This window comes from Mauremys reevesii, linkage group 1, assembly GCF_016161935.1.
Source record: "Mauremys reevesii isolate NIE-2019 linkage group 1, ASM1616193v1, whole genome shotgun sequence".
Lineage (NCBI taxonomy): Eukaryota > Metazoa > Chordata > Testudines > Geoemydidae > Mauremys > Mauremys reevesii.
This window is the reverse complement of record NC_052623.1, coordinates 303,890,016-303,907,501: the sequence shown is the minus strand read 5'-3', so window position 1 is coordinate 303,907,501 and position 17,486 is coordinate 303,890,016. Positions and strand designations below refer to the sequence as shown.

General features: G+C 47.1%; 1 protein-coding gene across 1 annotated transcript in view; it reads right to left on the bottom strand.

The window, feature by feature from the left end:
- The window catches only part of SLC38A1 (solute carrier family 38 member 1), a 54,191-nt gene extending 40,710 nt beyond the window's left edge, over nucleotides 1-13,481 (bottom strand). The window contains exon 1 of the mRNA XM_039498344.1: nucleotides 12,887-13,481. The gene's annotated coding sequence lies outside the window, so the exon portion shown is untranslated. The remainder of the gene's footprint in view (nucleotides 1-12,886) is intronic.
- Between the last annotated feature and the right edge of the window lie 4,005 nt (nucleotides 13,482-17,486).

Here is a 17,486-nt window from a genome sequence, read left to right as displayed (position 1 = left end):
AGGCAGGGGAGCGCCGGCAGGAGTCTGTAGCGCCCCTCAGGCAGGGGAGCGCCGGCAGGAGTCTGTAGCGCCCCTCAGGCAGGGGAGCGCCGGCAAGAGCCTGTAGCGCCCCTCAGGCAGGGGAGCGCCGGCAAGAGCCTGTAGCGCCCCTCAGGCAGGGGAGCGCCGGCAAGAGCCTGTAGCGCTGTCAGGACCCGGTCCCTGAGGCTGACTGGCCGGGTAGGGGAACGCAGGCCCGCCCTACACCTCTGCGTTCCAGCCCAGGGCCCTGGCAGGGCGAGACGAGGGTCTCGTCACTGGGTTAGCGGGGTTCTTTCCGCAACATAGACTCACCCCCGTGTCGTTCAGTCCCTGGGCTACTTCCTACCCGATTACGCGTCCCTCAGGTCCCTCCAGTTCACCCGGGTAGACCGCTGCTGGCAGCTCAAGCTCTCCCCCCGCCTCAGGCTCTTCCAGTTTCTCGGGGTACTCGGCGGCAGGCAGTCCTGGTGAGCTCAGTCCTTCCTCCAGCTCAGGTTTCCCCTGGTCCAGGGCCTCCCCTGGGGTGGCAGCAAGGTCCGAAGGGAGCAGCGTGCAGTCTGCATCTGCCTCCCTCCCTGGTGCTGCTCCCATTGAGCTAAGGGCCCCGCCCTTTGTACTTCCTGTTCCACCCCTCCCCTTCCGGGGGGTGGAACAAGCTTGGCCTGGCCCCGCCCACTCAGGTTGAGAGAGTGGCTTTTTACCCTCAGGCTCGGAGGGAAGCCACCCTGGCTCCCTACACTTAGTCTGAGCAGTGGAACAGGGTGTTGATTGACTCCTTCATTTCACAGGAATCTGCCACAGAGATCTCCACGAAACTCTCATACTGGGCAATCCACTGCTGCAGGTTCTTTGGCAGAGCTGCTTTGTTTCTTGCCCCATTAAGTATAACTTTCCCACGCCACTGTGCCCTGACTGGGGGTGGGGGAGAACCATTGCTGCACACAGGCAAGCTGCATAAGGGCCAGGGCGGAAGCCGCAGTCTTGGAGAAGACCCTCCCTTGATTCCCTGCTCACCCTCAGCAGCTAGGTATCTTCCATAATGAACACAGCCTGTGGAAATGTGAGGACAGGAATGATTATAAGGCCCCCCCACAATACTGGCTCTCCCCAAGAGCCACATGCCCAGTGTACAGTATGGTCCTGGAACACTGATTTCCCCTGCCCCTGCGGTTACTCACCATTGCGGGGGGGGGGGGGTCTTCATAGAATATCAGGGTTGGAAGGGACCTCAGGAGGTTATCTAGTCCAACCCCCTGCTCAAAGCAGGACCAATCCCCAGACAGATATTTACCCCAGTTCCCTAAATGGCCCCCTCAAGGATTGAGCTCAGAACCCTGGGTTTAGCAGGCCAGTGCTCAAACTCCTGAGCTATCCCTCCCCCCACAAGGCTTGTGGCTCATATGTGCTTGCCTACGGTCAGTCAGTTAGTAACAGGTATGTGAATAGTGGCTGTGTTTTAAATCAGTGCTCTGTGTGTTGCAAATAATACTGCTTCTGTAAAATGTTGCATTTTGGCTTCACAGATATGACCTTGGGAGCCCAGCCTCGGCTGAACGGTTGCGCAGAATTAGAAAGCGGCCACAAAGAACTAAAGACGTCTTTCTGTGTGAGGTCATTATGCACTCCGCCCCTGAAAAACAAGAACTGAAGGAGTGGTGGGACAGCAAGAAGAGGGACCGAAAGGAGAACGCGGCACGCCAGAATGAAGCCACAGAGTGGCTCTTAATTGTTATGGAGCACCAAGCGGACATGCTCCAGATGCTACTAGCACTGCAAACCGAGCAGCTCCGTGCCCGCCCTGCCCTGCAGCTACTGTCACAAAACTCTTTCCCATTCGCCCCACACACACTGCCAACACACTTATCAATCTCCTGGTTCCAGTCTGTACCTGCTGCATTACACTCCTGCCCCGTCACAGTCCAGCCCTGCGGACTCCCAGTACCCACTGCACTCAACAACCGTCCCTCTGCAGTTTAGCCCTGCTGAAGTACAGTACCTGCTGTACTGTACTCCAAAGGCGAAGGTTGGATATGATAAGTGGACATACACAAATCTTTAACTGTCCCAGGATCTTACCTCCTCCTGGGACCCTCACTTCCCCCATCCCCCTCAGTGCTGATGCATTTTTTTGTTTGTCTGTCTCCTCTTGTTGTTGTTTTTTAATAAAATAATTGTTTTGGTTTGAAAGCAATCTTTATTCTATTAATTGAAAGCAAACAGAGCCCTGCAAAGCAACAGGTAATTTTCTTAAACCTTCACAGTGCATTGTCTGCACCAATCACAATCACCTTCTAGCATTACAAGCACTGCACTCCCGAGCACAGCAACAAATATTAGTGGCTTTCAGCTTCAAATTGCTGCCTCAAGGCATCTCTGGTCCTTATGGTCCTGCGCTGCACCCCTCTAATAGCCCTTGTCTCTGGCTGTTCAAATTCAGCCTCCAGGCACTGAGCTGCAGAGGTCCAGCCCTGAGTGACGCTTTCACCCTTCCCTTAATAAATGTTATGGACCATACAGCACATAGCTATAAGCATAGGAATACTGCCATTGGCCAGGTCCAGCCTTCCATATAGGCAGCGCCAGTAGGCCTTTAAATGGCCAAAAGCACACTCAGTCATTATACACTTACTCAGCCTTTTGTTGAACCGCTCCTTGCTGCTGTCAAGAAGCCCAGTGAATGGCTTCATAAGCCACAGCATTAAGGGGTAGGCAGGGTCTCCCAGGATCACAATGGGCATTTCAACTTCCCCTACAGTGATCTTCTGGTCTGGGAGGAGAGTTCCTGCTTGTAGCTTCCTGAACAGGCCAGTGTTCTGAAAGATGCGTGCATCATGCACCTTTCCTGACCAGCCTGCGTTAATGTCCGTGAAATGCCTGCAGTGATCTACAAGCACCTGGAGAACCATACCCCTTCCGATTAATGTATTTGGTAGCTAGGTGGTCTGGTGCCAGAATTGGAATATGCATGCCATCTATCACCCCTCCACAGTTAGGGAAGCCCATTTGTTCAAAGCCATCCAGAATGTCATGCACGTTGCCCAGACTCACAGTCTTTTGGAGCAGGATGCAATTAATGGCCCTGTCAACACAAGTCCAGCGGTCGACTTTCCCACTCTGAACTGGTTAGCGACTGATTGGTAGCAGTCTGGAGTAGCCAGCTTCCACATTGCAATCACCACGTGCTTCTCCAATGGGAGGGCAGCTCTCATTCTTGTGTCCTTGTGCCATTGGGCTGGGGCGAGCTCATCACACAGTCCCATGAATGTAGCTTTCCTCATCCAAAAGTTCTGCAGCCACTGCTCATCATCCCAGACATGCATGATGATGTGATCCCACCACTCAGTGCTTGTTTCCCCGAGCCCCAAAGCAGTGTCCCACTGTGGTCAGCACCTCCATGAATGCCACAAGCAATCTCATGTTGTAGCTACTACGCATGGCGAGATCAATATCACACTCCTCTTGCCTTTGCAGTTTAAGGAATAACTCCTCTGCCACTCATGACGTGTTAGTGAGAGCGAGCAGCATATTGATCAACAGTGCAGGATCCATTCCTGCGGACTGAAGAGGCAAAGTGTGCAGTACACAAACCATTGGAAGAAGGCGCCAAATGCGAGTGGAAGCACAGGGATTGCTGGGATGCATTGCAATGCATCACTGGGTATTGGGACAGGATCCAGGATGCCCTGTGACTCTCTGTCTTCCCACAACTCTTAGTGGCAGAAGAAGAAGAGATGCTCTGTGGGATAGCTGCCCAGAGTGCACCGCTCCAAATACCACTACAAGTGCCGTAAGTGTGAACATGCTATTGTGCAGGCAGCTGACAGTGTGAACACACAACAGCAGTTTCCATTCAGCGCTCTCTGAGCGGTGCTGTAACTGTTGGCGCTGTAACTCTGCCAGTGTAGACATCCCTAAGGATAAAATAAGAGGCAACAGATGGAGACAGACAGAAACGTACAAGGGACTAATGAGTCAATATTGGTCAGCATGATAGACATTGATCTCAGCACAACAGCGTGAGTTTTGGTCAGAATCATGGCAAAGAAAAATTTTTAAGTAGGGATTTGAAGGAGAACAGTGAAGTGCTTTTCAGACATTTACAGGGATGTTTGTGGGTGGAGCAGCATGGGAGAAAGCACAAAGATGCTCATTTGAAAGTTTGACAAGTGGACAATGGAGGTTGACATCCTTATTTCATGGGCCTACTGGAGGAAGGAGTCAACCTATTGATACTGAATGAGAGATGACAGTTAGGGTAGGGATAGGCCATGAAGGTCTTGAAAGTGAAGAGTGTCCACACAAAGGTTTGTCCCAGTTTGACTAAATCAGTTTAAAAACTGATTTAAATTAAATGACCTTAAGGCCCATTCTGCAAATACTTGTTAACCAGTACAGACCACAGTATCCTGATTAGTCCCACTGGAGCATTTGCAGAATTGCCTTTACACTGCCTGTGCTTAATAACGTTAGCATTTAATAATCCCAACTAGGTGATGAAATTAACACTTCACTGAGATAAAGCTCACACCCCTTGCTTCTGCTAGTGTTGAGCTAAAGAGCTGCAAGTCGGGAATAACAGGGCAGAAGTGCATTGATTGATTTGTGAAGGTTCTTTTGGTAATGAAAAAGCTGAGAACCTTTTAAAAATGAATGTTTCGATCAGGGGTCGGCAACCTTTCAGAAGTGGTGTGCCGAGTCTTCATTTATTCACTCTAATTTAAGGTTTTCCGTGCCGGTAATAGATTTTAATGTTTTCAGAAGGTCTCTTTCTATAAGTCTATAATATATAACTAAACTATTGTTGTATGTAAAGTAAATAAGGTTTTTAAAATGTTTAAGAAGCTTCATTTAAAATTAAATAAAAATGCAGAGCCCCCCGGCCTGGTGGCCAGGACCCAGGCAGTGTGAGTGCCATTGAAAATCAGCTCGCGTGCCGCCTTCGGCACCCGTGCCATAGGTTGCCTACCCCTGGTTTAGATTGTATGGAAAATTGATTTAACGATATAGGATTAAATTCTGACCCCAATGAAATCAATTGACTTCAGAAGGGCCAGAATTTCACACAGAGACCCTAATCCTGCAACACTGTGTATACAGGCATATACTTGCACCTTACAGCGCTCCCCATGAGTGCAGGGTCCACCCCATGCTGTAACTTGCAGGATTGGGGCCATAATGCTTATAAGACCACAGTATCTCATCAAGAAGTATATAAAAATTCGCATTAACATCAACAAAATAACTTGACAGAAATAGCAGCAAAGAGTCCTGTGGCACCTTATAGACTAACAGACGTATTGGAGCATGAGCTTTCGTGGGTGAAAGTGAGGTTCTCAATATCCTTGAGGAAGTAGGTATTCATCCGACGAAAGCTCATGCTCCAATACGTCTGTTAGTCTAGAAGGTGCCACAGGACTCTTTGCAGCTTTTACAGATCCAGACGGCTACCCCTCTGATACTTGACAGAAATAGAGTCATTCATTCCAACTCAGACAAGGGGCTATTTCTTTCATCAGAACAAACAAATACATGAATTTTCAAACATGAGTTATGAGGCACTATGGACTCTAGAAGATAGAGACAGGAACTGGGAGTCTGGAGGCCTGGATTCTTGGCCTGACTGCCATTAACTCATTGAGAGTCTTTGGGCAAGTGACAAGTATCTAATCCTTAGTATCTCTATCTTTACAAAGCTGAATAAGTGTTAGTATTATCCTCATTTTAAAGTGCTTTGCAATCCACAGTTGAAAGATACTATATAATGGCAAAGTATTATTATTCTCCCAAGCAAACTCCAGAACTTCCTTGTTTAATAGCCAAGGAAACGCAAGACTAGTCTACACTTAAAAAATTTGTGAGTGGTATAGCAATACCAGTACAGTTATACTAGCAAAATCTTCCTAGGGTAGACATGGCTTATATCAGCAAAAAGTGTTTTTGATGGTATCTCTTACACTGGTTTGGAGAGTGAAATACTGGCAAAAATACTTTTATGCTGGTATAACCGCATCCACACTAGGACTTTTGCTAGCATACAAATATCCCCAAAACTCACATAGCTAATCAACATTGCTAAACTGGCATAAATGTCTAGTGTAGACCTGGCCTTTTTCTTAACTCTCACGCAAAGTTTCAAGGAAGCAATATAGATATGAACAATAGTCCAATTGGTAACTAAGCAATTCCAGCCATTACCTATGTTCCCACTCCATGCCTTACCTCCAAAAAGATAAAGCAATGTTCTAATTGGTGGGTACTAATTAACCCACCTATAAAAAGAAAATTAGCCCAAGAAATAAGATTTCTTCCGTTCACATGACACTCTTCCACTCTGCTGGATAAAACAATCCTCTGTGGTGTAATTGCCCTTGAGAGGAAGTGTGAAAGGATTGGGTCCACTGGAGAAGGAGCTTCAAAAGTATGTGTTTAGTAGCTAATCTAGATCCTCCGTCCAGAAGAACAAGCAGGGAGCACTCTCGTATCCTGCAGTCTCTATGTGATTGGACTGGAAGCTTGCCTTTGTCTTTAGACATCCCATGACATATCCTGAAAAACCTATTACAGATAATTTGCTTACACTTTGCTGCTCACAGAAGAACACCATTGCCTTGAAAATTATAGAAAAGGATTATAATTTGTCAGATTTTAAAAGCAGGATTGACAGATGCGCATGAGTGGATATGCCCTTCTTTTTCCTCAAGGATATTGAGAACCTCACAGACTGTCAAAACCTGTCAGGCAAAGAATCCAAGCCATTTTCTTTGTTGTCTTCTGAAAGGTCAATAATTCTAACAGAATCCCTGCAACTCCAGTTTTCTGGATTGTCTAAATATCATAACACTAGAGATGGGCTTAATTTATCTGAAAAGTCTGGGTATTTGGAAAAACAAAACCTGATGTAAACAGTCCCATTGCATCTCACTACCCAATGGAAGCACGAACCAGCCCTGGTGGTATTTCTAAATTATGTATTTCAGAAAATACCTCTCCTGAAAGTGGTATTTCTGGCATTAATGTCACCACAGCAAGAGGTAAAAGAGATTGCTTGATGCTGTGGCATCATTCACTGAAATACTCCTTTAACTTGACAGTTCTTCCTCAAATAACATAATTCAAAATGGTGATCTCAGAGCCTATCTTCTCAGAAGCAGACAAGGTATTTGAGAGGTACCTGGGTGCAGCTGAGTGGCTTGTGTGCTTTCACCACTGGACAGGACTTTCTTCACAGTGACATGGTCTTGCATAGATTCAATGTGGAGTTCCCAGTAATCAAATTGTCCTTTAGTGTTGTGGTAGGATGTTAAACCTCCAAGATACAATTAGTAGTTTTAACTACAGAGATAATTTGCTTGAAAGCTGAAATTTGATTCAGTTTTCTGTTCATAGATATGGTTGGTAATCTTGTGAAGAATCCCTTTGTAACATTTACTAAAGCTATCAGAACCCAGAGCTTGAGTTTCACACAAATTGCTTCCTGTACAAAAAGACTGAGATGTGATATGTGTTTTTCCTTTGCCCATACCTTTGAGTGTTCTTTGAAAGGAACAGCAATATGACCAGTAAGAATCCAAGGATATAAATAATGAAACAATGAGTTTGAAATTGTGTGTATAAAATATTCACTTAAAAGACAAATACAATAATGAGTCTTATAAATGGAATTTCATGTGAAAAGCCAGGAAGGTAACTACTCCCTTTAGCACTAGTGACACCAAGAACATCTGGAATATGAAATGCAGTTATGGTTACTATAGAGAAACATTGATAAATTGGAAAGATTAGAAAAAAGTAACTATGGTAACAAAGGGTTTGGAAACTAAGACAACCTGTATGCAGAGTAGATAAAAGAAGTTAACATGCATAGCCTTCTGAAAACAAATAACTGAGGGAGGACATGATAATGAAGTTTGGAAAGAGATGCTATAATGAGGAACAGAGGTTTATACTATTCTTTGCCTGTGGCACATAATCGTCTTGTCTCCCATGGACTGTAATACCTTAGTCTAATTTCAGTTGTTGGGTTTAGTGTGGTGGTTCTGGTGGTGTAGGTAGTTTGTGATATACAGGTCAGACTAGGTGATCTGGTGGTCCTTTCTGGGCCTAAACTCTATGACTAGTGAAGTGGTTCTCAACCTTTGCCATATTGTGACCTTGTGTTACAACAGGAAAAACTTTGTCCCCTGTTCCATTATTGCTGGATGAGAAGGAGGCATCCAAAAAATTAAGAAAGGGAGGATGGTCACAACTCCTTGAAGTCTGGTTGCAACCTTCCCACACCAAACTGAGAAACCATGGTCTGCAGATTTGAGCACAGAACGGTAACTAAAAAAAAATCACCAAGTTCTATTTCTGACTCTCTCACTGACTTATGGCTTGGCCTTAGGCAACTCACTTAAAGATAAAGCAAAAAAAGGGAAAATAGATTTAAGTACAGATTAGTTCTGAGCCCTCAGCAATCAAGCTATAAGGAACATTCAGCACAGAAATACATTTTAACTTTTTTCTCATTATTGTTTCCTGTGAAATCCTCTTAATATTTACTATTTTGCTGAAGAGATCTCAGAATGCAACCTCACAAATCTCTAAAATCTCATTTCAAACCATGGATTTCCATAATAATTGTGAAATTACAGAATGATAAATTGTAGGATACCACCAATAAAACATGAAGTAAGTACCAAGAGGATTCACAAAGGGGAAAAAGTTATTTAAAACTTAATTTGCTGCTAAATGTGCTAACAGACTCTTTAGTAAGACTATGTCTGCACAGAAATCTGTTCTTAATTAATTTTTTTGTTTTCTTTTTGTAGTACACCTGTAACTTCTTTCCATCAGTCTCCTCATCTGTAATATAGGAAAAATAACTTTTATGTGCTGATCTCACAGAGATATTGTGAGGGTTAATTGGCAAATGCCTGTAAGGCATTTTGAAAATGGAAAAATCATTACAAAGAAGATCAGCTGTTCAAATTTCTTGTATTGGATTTAGATTATAGCAATACAAGATATGTAAGAAAATTTAACGTTAGCTTTTCATTTAGATTTAGAATATTTAAATCTTTCCACACCACAAAGGGTTTGACTAGGTGACCCAACAGTAGGGTTGTCAACTTTCTAATAGCACAAAACTAAACACCCTTGCCCCACCCTGGAGGCCCTGCCCCTGCCTTGAGGCCCCACCCCTTCTCACTCCATCCCCCTCCTCCCTCCGTCACTCGCTCTCCCCCATTTTCACTGGGCTGGGGTGGGGGTTGGGGTGTGGGAGGGGATGAGGGCTCCGACTGGGGGTGCAGGCTCTGGAGTGGAGCCAGAAATGAGCTCCACTCCAGAAAAGGGCTCTGGGCTGGGGCTGAGGAGTTCAGAGTGAGGAGTTCAGAGTGAGGAGGGGGCTCAGGGCTTGGGGAGGGGGTTGGGGTGTGGGCTCCAGCTGGGGGTGTGTGCCCTGGGGTGGGGCTGAGGATGAGGGGTTCAGAGTGTGGAAGGGAGCTCTGGACTGGGGCAGGGGTGCGGGCTCCGATTGGGGGTGTGGGCCCTGGGGTGGGGCTGGGGCATTTGGGGTGCCGGAGGGGGCTCAGGGCTGGGGCAAGGGGTTAGGGTGCAGGATGGGGTGTGGGTTCCGGGAGGAAGTTTGGGTGCTGGAGGGAGCTCACGGCTGGGGCAGAGAGTTGGGGTGCAGGACGGGGTTTGGAGTGCAGGCTCTGGCCAGGAGGTGCTTACCTCAGGAGGCTCCCGGAAGCAGCCAGCGTGTCCGGCTCCAAGATGGAGGAGCCAAGGGACTCTGCACACTGCCTGTGCCACCCCTGCAGCTCCCACTGGCCATGGTTCCTGGCCAATGGGAGCTATGGAGCCAGCACTGTGCTCGGGGAGGGGGCAGTGTGTGGCGCCCCCATGGCCACCTCTGCACCTAGGAGCTGAATGTGCCTGCCACTTCCAGGAGCCACACGGAGCCAGGGCAGGCAGGGAACTTGCCTTAGCCCCGATGACCAGATTTTTAGCAGACTGGTCAGCAGTGCTGATCGGAGCCGCTGAGGGCCCTTTTCGACCTGGTATTCCAGTTGAAAACAAGACGCCTGGCAACCCTACCCAACAGACCAAAGTTGCTTTCCATCCAACTGATTCTTTGGTTCACAATACTGTTTTGCGTAAACTTGACTGAAGGTCAATCATATGCAAGAGAATCCCTTAAAATTTAAGCAGCAAAGAATCCTGTGAAAGCTCATGCTCCAAAACATCTGTTAGTCTATAAGGTACCACAGGATTCTTTGCTGCTTTTACAGATCCAGACTAACACGGCTACCCCTCTGATCCTTAAAATTTAAAACACTTAAATTGTTTACATTTTTACTTAAAATAATGTTTTCCTGCATAATGTATATTTTAAAAGATCATATTTACTTGGGCTTATATGCTAGCTTCTGCTGTGGAGGGATGAGCAAAACCACCTTAGAACTGCAAAAATGCGGTGAAAATGTGGTACACAGGACAATCCCACTCTCTATTCAGTCACCACTTTTCCCTATGGGAAAAAGAAGTGGGGAAAAAAAAAGAGGAGTGGCAAGGACACAGAATGGAGGAGTCAAGGAGCAACCTCTCTAAATGACCTGTTCCTCCTCCTATGTGCATTAATGTCCTTGTAAAAAAAAATAGGATTAGGGAATAAAGCATAAATCATCCTCCATGCTCTCTGACATCCAGAAGGGTTCTGAGAGGCATGTGGGATGACGGTTTTCTGCACTTCTTCTCAAGGGTTCATGGCATCTTGCCCTTGGCTACCCACAGATTCCCAGGCACTATTCAGTCTTGAGAGTCCCCTTTGTCCCATCCCCTTTGTCCCATCCAAAACTGGTCTACTGTACAGGAGAGAAAATGTACTGGTTTCAGCCACCCTCCTTGGTGTGTAAGGGTTCAAGTGAGTGTTCCTTTCTCACATGTTTTTTCACAGAAAGTGTTTGAGTCAAATCAGAACTACTTGGTGGAACTGCACCACTTTACATCAAGGGTCCATTGCTCTCACTGAAGTGATTCCTGGGATGTAATGAAGTTCTCTCATTCAGTTTTAGTGAGAGGAACAAGAACCAGGTCTTAATCGGATCCCTTTTGATTATTATTTATTTTTCATTGACAGATGACACTTCTTCCCAGATTGTTTTGAAATTAGTAAAAGTTTGGGTTTATGATACAATGTTCTTATTGCAAAAACATTTTTTAAATTTAAAAAATACTTCTGAGTTAAAAGGATTAATTAAGGGTGTTTCTCATTCTGAGCAGTGCTTTAACTTCAGAACAATGATAGGTTCATTTTATGTTGCCTTTCAAGCGATACTACCCCTCACAAAAAATGAATGAGGTACCATAAAGCAGCAGTCACTATAATTTGAAATATAGGTTAGTCGAAATGCCTAAGAGCAATATGAGCACAGTGGAAATCTAATGATATCTGGCAGGTTCATACAGTATGACAATCACGCTAACAGCTGTCAAGGTTTTATTTCAGTTGTCCTTCTAATATCAGATAAACAAAGCACAGGTTTTTACATATAACACCTCTTTTTTTCATGAAGGTGATAAATTATAATTACAGTTTGGTTTAATTTACAGCCTCAACTTTAAAAACAAATGGAACAAAAACCTTTGGTCTAGAGGAAACCAATTATGTGATAAGAGAAAGTAGGCCAACACAATATAAACTAAGCTTCTCCCTTTTAATGCTTTTACATATCCTACATTCCTTGCCTAAACAAAACTTTCACTGCAACTAATAAGACTATTAGGCATTTTTGAAATGCAGGATTAGACAAAAAGCCAGTAATTGTGGGTTTTGATTTATGCATATGAGTGTGTTTCAGATATACCAGACACACACACATTCACATCATATTTTTAGTTTCTTCCCCAGATGATTGATACTCATTTCCCCCCAAGACTTAATTTTTAAATGTTATTGCTGCAATCTACCAGCAGGATTATTAATCAATGCAATATTTAAAAACACAAAGTCTGCCTTATTGTTAAAGCAGCATGCCTACCAGGGCATTGTACACTACTGCAATGGCTGTAACCAAAAGATAAAATCAACCCCTCCCCTCCCAATATTTCATTCAAAATGAACATCTAGCAGAATTAAAATGCAAATACTCACATTCCAACTGTCCCTGTCCAGGGAGGGAAGTCTCTACATTTCAGGAGAATACTCTATGTTTCTGAATCAAAATCTCCCCATGCCCAATGAATTTCAATAAGAATTAAAAGACGTTTCCTTATTTTACTACCACAATGTCCCTATTTATAGCTTTCAAATGTTGGCGGGAGTGACAGAAACTGAAATCAGAACTCAAATTACAAATGAAAGCGGGGGGCGGGCAAGGGCCATTTGGGGGGGCCGCCTTTGTGCAATGACAGTGGGGGGCGAAGAATGTCGTTCCCCCCCCCCCCGAAGTGCCCCTCCCCCGGACTGCATCTCTTCTCACCATTGTTCTTGTCATTTAAAAGCTACAGCCCGACCCGCGGGCGGGAAGAGGGAGGAAACGGAGTGAGCGGGAAATCTGCTCGCCACGTTCGCCTCCCACCCGCCCGTTCAGACATCGGGGTCCCGTTTACTCCCTGTCTGCCGCCAGCCCCGCCATGGACCGCAGCAAACCCCAGCGCCGCCACCCCGGCGACGCAGACTCGGGACCCCGCTGCTTGGCTCTGTCCACACGGGCTCCCCTCGGCTGCGGCGCCATCGGCGGCTCCCCCACCACAGGGCAGCAGGGCACTGAGTCCCTGCCATCCTCAGACCGACCCGTGGGCCAGATTCACGCTGGAGGGAGACTGGGGGGCCCACCCGTCCCAGCCGAGCAGTGCGCGCAGCAGCCACGCGTCTCACCTCCCCAGCCAGGATGGGCCTCGCCTTCAAGGTGTCCCCGCCGCCCCGCCTTGCCGGCCGCGCCGCCGGTGTCCTTCGTGGAAGGCGCTGGCCCCCTCGGGCTCTGCCTTGCGGAGAAGCCCCGTGGGTCGTGTCCCGCCTGGGAGGAAGGGTCAAAGCGGCGCCTTTTTCTCGCAGCGAGGCGGGCAAGGGGAGCGAGCGGGAGATGCTTAGACGCGACCTTCAGCAGCAGCGTGGACCAAAAGCAGCCTCCCCTCCTCCTCCTCTTCCTCTTGTGCGCCTTGTATCAGAGCTGCGCGCCACGCACCAAATAACCCACCCACGCGGCCGAGCTGCGTGTGTCTGTAGACATCGTATTAAAAACGCGGCCCCTCTCGAGTCCAGCCGGCTTTAGGCAGGAGCGAGGGCACCGGCTCCTCTCCTTGCGCGCACGCCACTGCGGCTCAGAGGCCGCCAACTGCGAGGTGCTGCGCCCGATCCAAGAGCATCTCCTGCCCCAGGGGCCACGCGAAGAGAGCCGCCGCTGTGTGCTGGCTGAACAGAGAGGCAGCTTTTGTGTCTGTGCTCCCAGACCCCAGGCGGTGTTAACTGCAGCCAGCAGCTGCAGGTCTTAGACTCGAGGCAGAGAGAGCCACCCCCACCCTCCAGTGGGGATGATGACACAGGTGGGAAACTGCATTGTGGGATGATGATGGAAGCAACAGCCGGGCCTCGGAGCAAATTCAGTCTGCCTTTGTCTACCGCTGCAAGGAGTGAGTATATGGGCTGGACCTGTGCTTGTAGGGCTGCGTTGGCAGATGGGCACTGTGGCTTAGCCCAGAGATGTAGCCCACTGTCCTGGCTCCAATAGCACCCCGCCATGTTCCGAAAAACAGACAAACCCTTTGTCTGGTTTCCACATCTTGGGACTTAATAATTGTAGCCCTTCCCGCTCCTCTATAGAATTGATCCCACGGTACACCAGGTATAATACACAGAGATAAAGGAAATCTCCATGATTCCATCCGTGCTTTTATTGGCTTCTACAAAATAAAAGAGTGTGTTGAGTAATAAACTGTAATACTGTTCATATCCAAATGTTCATACTAATTTCTAATACAGAGAAGTGGGAGAGCATTTAATCTGTGTATGTCATCTGGTTTAATTGACCTAGCTCTTCAGTAAATACTACTTGAAAAATAACATCTTAAGTGAAAGCTATTCTTCCCAATGTGTTTTATGCTTTCTTTCTTTTCTTGAATTTTTAGTGCTGTGACAGTTTTGTTTCAGGGAGAACCCCTTGTTGCAAGAAGAAACTAATTTATATAAAGGTTAGTTTCAAGTCCCCAAAGTAGCTACAGAAAATTCAACATGTACTGAAACCAATTCCCCAAATCATTATACCAAACTACATACTAAAAGTTTCCATTTTCTTGAAATGCTAACACATTTAGGAGAAATAATGTGTACATTAAATATACAACTGGTACGACATACTTTGATACTTCACAGATGCTCTCTGTAAACGATTGTATCAGCTCATTTCAATGGTTTCTCAGCCTAAAAAAATACTTAAGGAATAAAGCAGAAGTAAAATTTCATCACCATTAACAAATGTAGACCCAGATCCTATATTCACCACAACCATGCATAACTTTAAGCATGTTGTCCCATTGATTTCAGTGGGCCCACTCACAGGCTGGAAGTTAAGCTTATGTGGAAGTGTTCATATGTAACCCATTCACATTACAGGTCCATCTCCACTGCCTGCTGTGCTCTTCCGCAGAGGCTCTGAGTTATTACAGCTACAGAGGCTTTGGCTCTTTAGCTCAGGCTGTAGCACCTCATGGTTTTAGTTCTGAAGGTCTCCAGTTTAACCCTGTGTGTGTCAGCTAAGATGGTGGCTGTCAAACTTGCAGGACTGTGGCTTTAAAATACACCTCTAGCCCGATATAACGTGGTCATCCAGAGCCAAAAGAACTCACCGCCTTATAGGTGAGACTGCGTTATATCAGGTTTGGTCCGATACGGCATACCGGCAAGAGCCGGTACTCCGTGCCCGACTGGACGGACTTCCCCGGCGGTGATTTAAAGGGTCCGGTGCTCCAGCTGCTGTGGGGAGCCCCGGGCCCTTTAAATCACCACTGGAGCTCTGGCAGCGGGGCTCAGGCAGGGATTTAAAGGGCCCAGGGTTCCTCACAGCAGCTGGAGCCTCTGGCCCTTTAAATCACCGCCTGAGCCCAGCTGCCAGAGCCCTGGTGGGGATTTAAAGGGCCCGGTGCTCCAGCTGCTGTGGAGAGACCTGGGGCCCTTTAAGTCACCGCCGGAGCTCTGGCGGCGGGGCTCGGGCGGTGATTTAAAGGGCCTGGGGCTCCACACGAATTCGGATTTAACACGGTAAAGCATCGGGGCTCGTGTGGTGCTGTAAAGGGCCCGGGGTTCCCAGCTGCTTTAACGCGCTATATCCAAATTCGTGTTATATCAGGTCGTGTTCTATCAGGGTAGAGGTATAATATTTTGTATGCATGTAACATTTTTCGTCAATGAGGCCTAAACCGCTTTATATAAATTAAAAATAACACTTTCTGCTTTACCTCTGCAATGTGCTTTACAAACATTCACTAATTAAGCCTCACAGTATCCTCTGATGGTCCCCATTTTACAGATAGGGAAACTGAGGCTAGACCATAAGTGGCTTGCCCGAAGTCACAAAACAAGGGGCCAGTCTAGAAGCCCTTATGTGAGTAACCTCACTCGCTACTGTGATGACCTGCTGGAGTTCCCCTCAACCTCAGCAAGTGAAAATTTTACTAGTGCTGAGCTATGTGACAACTCCTTGACACACCAACTTGTCTGCCTTACCAGCAAACTCCTCAGGACTCTACCAGTCCAAACTTAGCCTTGCAGGTAAGAATTGTGAATTTTTGGCACAAGGCTAACACGTTTTACCCTAGGAGAACAACTTCTTTATAAAACCTCACGTCAGCTTTGCCACAAACTCAGTTCCTTTCATACGTTCAAGAAAACTAGGTTATAAATGTCAGAATTCTTCCCGTTAACCTTTAAACAACATAATCAGGTATGGCGTTCCAGATACACATATCCACATGCAAGCCTAGATATACATAGTATGCTTGTTTGAATGCCTGATCTCATATCATGCCATAAATAGGGCTTCAGGGTCTCCACTCTATTCTTATTCTACTTAGGGTGGCCAGGTGCCTGTTTTTTTACCAGAAAGTCCGGTCAAAAAGGGGACCTGGCAGTACCCAGTCAGGTCTATCGACCGGACACCCAAAGTCTGGTTACTGTGGGTGGGGGAGGCAGGGAGGCAGTGGGTCATGACCCGCACCAGCCCCTACTCATCTGGGACTGCCTTCTGCCTGCATTGGGTGGCTGCAGCTCCCAGCCCTGGCTCCACAGGTGAGTCCCTCCCAACCTGGGAGGGGGTGGGGGGAGGAAAAAAGCGAGCGACTGGGGGCTAGGGGAAGAGGAGCGGATGGGGCAGGGCCTTGGGGACAGGGTGGGACCCTGGGGGAAGAAGCATGATAGGGGCGAGGGCTCAGGGGAAGAGGTAGGGCAGGGGAAGATTCCGGCACTCCTGCTGAAATGTCTAGTTTTTAAATATTACTAAGTTGTCAACCCTAATCCTACTTGATCTCTCTCATGTTTTTGACATTGTTAATCATATTCTCCTTGATATTGTGTTAACCTTGTCTTTTGTGACCAAACTTCTCCTGGTTTTCTTACCTTTTGCTCATTCCTTCAGCTTTTCTTTCAATAAGTCCGCTTCTCTCCCACTTCCTCTTTGGTCCCACTCTTCTCTCTGTCTATATTCCTTTCCTGTATGATCTCATCCTCAAACGTGGCTTCGTTATACTTATGATTCACAAATCTACCTCTCTACTCCAATCCTGTTTCCCCCACTCCAGTTCCATATCTAGGCCTGTCTCTCTCTGACATCTCCTCTTGAATTCCAACCAACCATCAGTTTAAACTTTCCTAACTGTAACTGAACTTCTCATCTTTCCTCTGAAACATTCCCTACTCGCCATTCTTTGTCACTAATGACAACCAGGGGCGGCTCTAGCAATTCTGCCGCCCCAAGCACGGCGGCACGCCGCAGGGGGTGCGCTGGCGGTCGCCGGTCCTGCAGCTCGGGTGGACCTCCTGCAGACATGCCTGTGGAGGGTCCGCTGGTCCCGCGGCTCCGATGGAGCATCCGCAGGCATGCCTGCGGGAGGTCCACCCGAGCTGCGGGACCAGCGGACCCTCCGCAGGCACGCCTGCGGGAGATCCACCGGAGCCACCTGCCGCCCTCCCGGTGACAGGCAGAGCGCCCCCCATGGCATGCCGCCCCAAGCGCGCGCTTGGCGCGCTGGGGTCTAGAGCCGGCCCTGGTGACAACACTCCCATCTTTCCTGTTATTGAACCTTAACCCTAATCTGAGGGTCATCTTTAGATCTATCCTATTTATATTTTATAAATGTGAGAAATTTAGCATCCAAATTAATTTCAGAGTTACACCCTGAAATATAATTGTTTTCCTCCCAGCTCCTAAAAATTCCTTTTAAAACTGGCTTTCAAAAGTTCACATATCTGTCTGTCTTATCTATCTAAA